General features: G+C 46.8%; 1 long non-coding RNA gene across 1 annotated transcript; it reads left to right on the forward strand.

Moving 5' to 3' along the window:
• The first annotated feature begins 4908 nt into the window (after positions 1–4908).
• On the forward strand, positions 4909–5737 carry LOC144984220 (uncharacterized). Its single transcript, XR_013647960.1, has 2 exons — positions 4909–5345; positions 5426–5737. It is a non-coding gene; the product is annotated as an uncharacterized LOC144984220 (long non-coding RNA).
• The last annotated feature ends 263 nt before the right edge of the window (positions 5738–6000 follow it).

The raw sequence follows: 6000 nt of genomic DNA on the forward strand, positions 1-6000 counted from the left end.
CCTCAAACCTGACCCCATCAGAAGAAATGCCAGCCCCCCCAAACCTTTAACCTCAGCTTTTAAATGTCCTCCCTTCTAAACACAAACATGAAGCGTGTATTCTTTCAGCTAAAGAGCATTCACACATGTAAAAATCTGATGTTTTGGTTTAAACACACACCGTTCAAACTCTGGCCAGTCACAAATTTGCAGCCTCTGATTATATTCTGCTATTATCTGTCAAATGGACTGCAGACTTTCTCTTTGTTCATGTCAAAATTGCAATAATTCGAATATTAAAAAATAAAAACTTATTCCTAAAATGCAGTTCTTCAGGTCTTGAAGCTAGCTAAAGCAAAAAGAAGCAGTAGGGAGAGGAAAGGTCAAGCAGACCAGCAGCAGCTTTTATTAAAGGGCCACTGACCAAACTTTCTATCAATTTCTGTTTTATTTGTATAGCCAAAAATCAAACGACAGTCATCTCAATGGGCTACGTACCGGCAGTTGTAAAGTAGATGTCTAATTGTTAATAGAAATGTGCAGTTTTAAAAATTGGGCCACAAAAAATATAATTGAAAAATGTCATAGTTTTCCCAGTGGTCTTTTAATTATGATTATACTGTTTTTGGCCCAAAAAAACCCCTGTTGTTTTCTAGGACATAGTTTTTGGGAGAGCAGCAGTAGTTCATTAGAAACTAATGCTGGTCTGTTTGGGTGCTGCCCGACCCCCTTTCCCAATATCTTTCAAAAAAGATATTGAAAACACCATAATAAAGACTATTTTCATCAGAATGGGTCTTTATTGACAAAAGTAAAAAGGCATTACTGCAGTACCCTATATTTAAAATAATTTGCTTGTTTTATATTATTTATCTTGGTGTAGGGAATTTTTTTGTCAAAAAGTATAAAAAGTGCAGTGTAAATAAAGATTGATAATTGTTTAAAATGATTCTGTGTTCGAACCAGTGCTCCAAAAATGGAAAAAACACAAAGCAATTTTCTCCTAAAGTAATTAAGTGTGGCAAAGCAGTTTCACAGGGTGAAGAGGAGCACATACATGTGCTTAAGATGCTTTATTCCGTTCTTTCTGACAGGCACTGGAGCTCTGCATCTCCATCTTCACACACCTTGAAGTAAAAACTTGTTCCACCTCTCACTTTTGTTTCTTCACCTTCTCCATGCACCCTCACGGCCCCACCCAATCTCATATGAGCCCGCCCACAATCGCTGGAAAGGTCAAACAATTGGCTAGAATTGTACAGCAAAACTGAATAGAAAAAAAGTGATTGACACGTCCAAAGAAAGCACCAAAATGCATGGTTTTCTGTACTGATACTGTCTTGGCACAGAGTTGCAGTTGCATCCCTACGTGAGAGTGGTTTGGACAATGATCCTGCTTTTCTAACCACTGAGTGACTCCTAAGATAAATGATGGACTCGATGTTGTTGCCCCCCTGAAGCCTAAGATTGTTCAACAAAACCGAGTAGCACTGTGATTTAATGCTGAAACACGTTCTCTTAAACAAGAAACCCGTAAGTTGGAAAGCGAATGGCGTCGCTCCAGTTCAGAGCAGTCTCTGAATACCTGGAAACATAGCCTATTAAATTATAAAAAAAAGCTCTCCGTAGAGCTAGAAGCCAGTACTATTCAACCTTATTATCAGAGAATGGAAATAATCCAAGATTTCTTTTCAGTACTATTGCTAGATTAACTCGCAGTCAGAGCTCAGTAGAACCACATGTTCCTGTTTCTCTCAGCTCTGATGATCTTTTTACATTTTTCAATAGTAAAATCTCAAATTTTAGACATAAGTTAAATCAAGTTATTCCTTCTATCAGCCCAGAGCAGACTGAAGCGGTAGAAGTGAAGGCATCCATAGAAACCTCTGTAACATTAGACTGCTTTACTGCTGTGGATCAAATCCTCAACTTATCTCTTAGACCCAATTCCCACTAAGCTTTTTAAAGAAACATTCCCCCTAATGAATGAATCCATACTAACAATAATGAATACTTCTTTAAAAGCAGGTTATGTGGCACAGTCTTTTAAATATGCTGTTGTTAAACCTCTTCTGAAAAAGCCCAGTTTAGATCCTAGCAACCTGCCTCTACTCCTGCTCTTACACCTGGTTGTGGATCCTAGTTGCGGATCCTGCCTCTGGCTCGTCTCGCGCCCCCAGCCGTCCCCCAACTCTATCTGGATGAAGCTCATCTGCTGGACTTTAAACATTGTAGAGATAGATAAGTTAATTCTTCTCTATGAGTTCTGGTACATCGCCTGTCCGTCCTGGGGGAGGATCCCTCATTCTTGTGGACACTCCTGAGGTTTCTTCGTTTTTTCCGGAATCCGTCTTTTTTCCTTACCGCAAAGGAGGGTCTCCACTATTCCTTCATGTTATCATGATCTCAAAGCTGTTTTTAGCAAATGTAAAGCTAATGCTTTACCGTACCACCGGCCCTATGATTGCGCTATCGAGCTCCTTCAGGGGTCCACTTTGCCTAAAGGTCATCTTTATAACTTATCAGGTCCCGAAAAGTCCGCCACGGAGACTTATATCCATGAGGCCCTCTCTTCCGGTCACATCCGTCCTTCCTCTTCACCTGTGGGTGCGGGGTTTTTCTTTGTAGAGAAAAAGGATAAAACCCTGCGACCTTGTATTGATTACCGTGAACTAAACGCCATCACCATCAAAGATAAATACGCTCTCCCTCTCATCAGCTCGGTTTTTGATTCTGTCCAGGGCGCTCAGATCTTTTCCAAACTCGATCTACGCAATGCTTACCATCTAGTTCGCATTAAAGAAGGGGATGAATGGAAGACTGCATTTAATACCCCGCTGGGCCACTATGAGTACCTGGTCATGCCTTTTGGCTTAACCAACGCACCAGCCGTCTTTCAGAGGCTGGTGAACGACGTCCTTAGAGATTTCATTAATCGTTTCGTTTTTGTATATCTCGATGATATTCTGATTTTTTCTAGTGATCCCGTCCAACACGAGAACCACGTACGTCAAGTCCTAGCCCGTCTGCTCGAGAACCAATTATTTGTGAAGGCCGAAAAGTGCCAATTTCACGCTTCCTCCGTCCAGTTTCTCGGGTACATCCTCGAGGCGGGGAGCACTCGTCCCGACCCAGCTAAAATCGAAGCCGTTACCCAGTGGAACCCACCGGCCTCCCGCAAAAAGTTACAGCAGTTCCTTGGCTTCGCAAATTTTTATAGAAGGTTTATTAGGAACTACAGTAGCATCGCCGCTCCTTTAACTCAGCTGACCTCCACCACCAAACCTTTCCGGTGGAACCCTGACGCCCAGGCCGCCTTTGACACCCTCAAGTCCTTGTTTAGTTCTGCGCCCATCCTCACTCAACCCGACACTACCCGGCAGTTCATTGTGGAGGTCGACGCCTCGGATACCGGGGTCGGCGCTGTCCTCTCTCAAAAGGAAGTTTCCTCTGGAAAACTCAAACCCTGTGCATTTTATTCACGGAAACTGTCACCTGCGGAAAGAAACTACGATGTGGGTAATCGTGAGCTGCTGGCCATCAAGCTCGCGCTGGAGGAGTGGCGGCATTGGCTAGAAGGAGCTGATCTACCGTTCATAGTCTGGACGGATCATAAAAACCTGGCCTATTTACGCTCTGCCAAACGCCTTAACTCACGTCAAGCTCGGTGGTGTTTATTTTTTGATAGATTCAAGTTTACCATTACTTACAGACCTGGCAGTCGGAACACCAAACCTGATGCCCTCTCACGCCAATTCAGTCCTGACGACTCCTCGGCTCCTACCACCATCCTTCCATCCACCTGTATTGTTGGAAACCTTACCTGGGATGTCGAAAACCGGGTTATCAATGCCCAAGGTGAGGAACCTAAACCCGACTCCTGTCCTGATGGTGTCCTCTTCGTTCCCTCCTCACTTAGGTCTGACGTTCTCGCCTGGGGACACTGCTCACGGGTCGCTTGTCACGGCGGAGTTTTCCGGACTCTTAACCTCCTACGTAAAAGATTCTTCTGGCCTAGAATGGACAAGGATGTTCGTGAGTACGTCGCTGCCTGTCCTACTTGCGCTCGGTCCAAGGCCTCCAGCTCCCCTCCCGCTGGCCTCCTACATCCTTTGCCCACGCCTCATAGACCCTGGTCACATATTGCAGTGGATTTTGTAACTGGATTACCCGCGTCCAAGGGTAACACTGTTATTTTTACGGTCATTGATCGTTTTTCCAAATCCGCCCAATTTATTCCATTACCTCAGTTACCTTCTGCCACTGAAACTGCCGATCTTCTGGTTCACCATGTTTTCCGTCATCATGGCATCCCCACAGATATCGTTTCTGACAGGGGCCCTCAATTTGTTTCCCACGTCTGGAAGGCCTTTTGCTCTGCTCTGGGGGCCACGGCCAGTTTATCCTCCGGTTACCATCCCCAGACCAATGGCCAAGCTGAGCGGGCGAATCAAGAGCTAGAGGCTGCTCTTCGTTGCCTGGCAGCCCAGAACCCATCCGATTGGGCTGACTTCTTAGTCTGGATAGAATATGCCCACAATTCCCACGTGTCCTCTGCTACTGGGATCTCCCCCTTTGAAGCTTCGTTGGGTTTTTCTCCTCCTCTGTTCCCCGCTCAGGAGCTAGACCTCGCAGTTCCGTCTGTTCAGCACCATCTCCAGCGCTGCCAGCGTGTCTGGAACCAGACTAGAGAGGCCCTGCTTCGCACTAAGGAGGACAACTGCAGGATCGCCAACCGTCACAGGGTGGCGGGTCCCTCGTACCAGGTCGGTCAAAAGGTGTGGCTCTCGTCTAAAAACATCCCATTGCAGGTCTCATCTCGTAAACTGGCACCTAGATTCATCGGCCCCTACGTCATTGACCGCATTCTCAACCCCTCCTGTGTCCGCCTACGTCTGCCTCCCGCACTCAAGGTGCACCCCACATTCCACATCTCTCACATTAAACCTGTTCTGGACAGCCCTTTGTGCCCGCCTTCCGCTTCCCCACCACCCGCCCGTATCATTGATGGGGCTCCGGCGTTCACTGCTTCTCGTATCCTGGATATCCGTCGCCGTGGCCGTGGTCACCAGTACCTGGTGGATTGGGAAGGGTACGGTCTTGAGGAACGTTCATGGGTCTCCCGTTCCCTCATCCTCGACCCTTCCCTCATCCGCGACTTCTTCCGTGATCATCCGGATCGCCGCCCTGGACCGCCTGGAGGCGGTCGTTGAGGGGGGGGTACTGTCATGGTGGCCTGTCAGACTCCTCCCCCTCCAGCAGCTGCTGCTCATCTCCCTCAGCTGTGACTACTCACCTCATCAAGCCTCTGCTCTTCTTAAGGAGACCCAGCTCCAGCAATCATCGCCAGTCCGTTAACCCTGACGGTGCCTTTGTCTCCTGAAGCTCTACGTCTGGCCCCTTAGTCTCTGCACTAAGTTAACCTTGTCTTGTCCTCTGCACTCAGGTTACCTTATCACGCCACGAGAGTCACCTGAGTTCACCATCTGGAGCAGCTACAGCCTCAGCCTTCCTCCGCTGACGTTTCCTGCCACTGAGAGCCACAGCCGCTGTCCTCATCTAGACCACGGCTACGCCACCGAGCGTCCACGATTATCAAGATCACCACGCCACACCAGGCTTCAAGATCCTGCCACGAACATTGTCTCGCTCCCGCTCTGGAAATTCTGGATCTGCACTCGAGAGCCACAGCCACGATTACCCACTACACCATCAACAACCGCAAGAAACATTAAGAAAATAAAAACTTCTTCACTCACCTGCCTCTGCCTTCTGGGTTTTCAGCATCTGGGTCTTCCTCCGCGTTCTAGTCATGACAGAATGTTTACTTCACAATTACCGGTACGCCCGTTGGGACGACTGTTGTTGTGATTTTTGGCTCTACAAATAAAATCGAACTAAATTGGACCATTTTGGATAATGATTGGGATTTTATAAAGTTGAGATCAGGCCAGGGAATTTTCATTATTTTTTTTTTTATTGAAAATTCAGTTTCTCCTTGAATCTCCAAACTCTCTCCAA

Source organism: Oryzias latipes, chromosome 15 (assembly GCF_053564925.1).
Source record: "Oryzias latipes strain Hd-rR chromosome 15, Olatipes_Hd-rR_3.1".
In the NCBI taxonomy this organism is placed as follows: Eukaryota; Metazoa; Chordata; class Actinopteri; order Beloniformes; family Adrianichthyidae; genus Oryzias; species Oryzias latipes.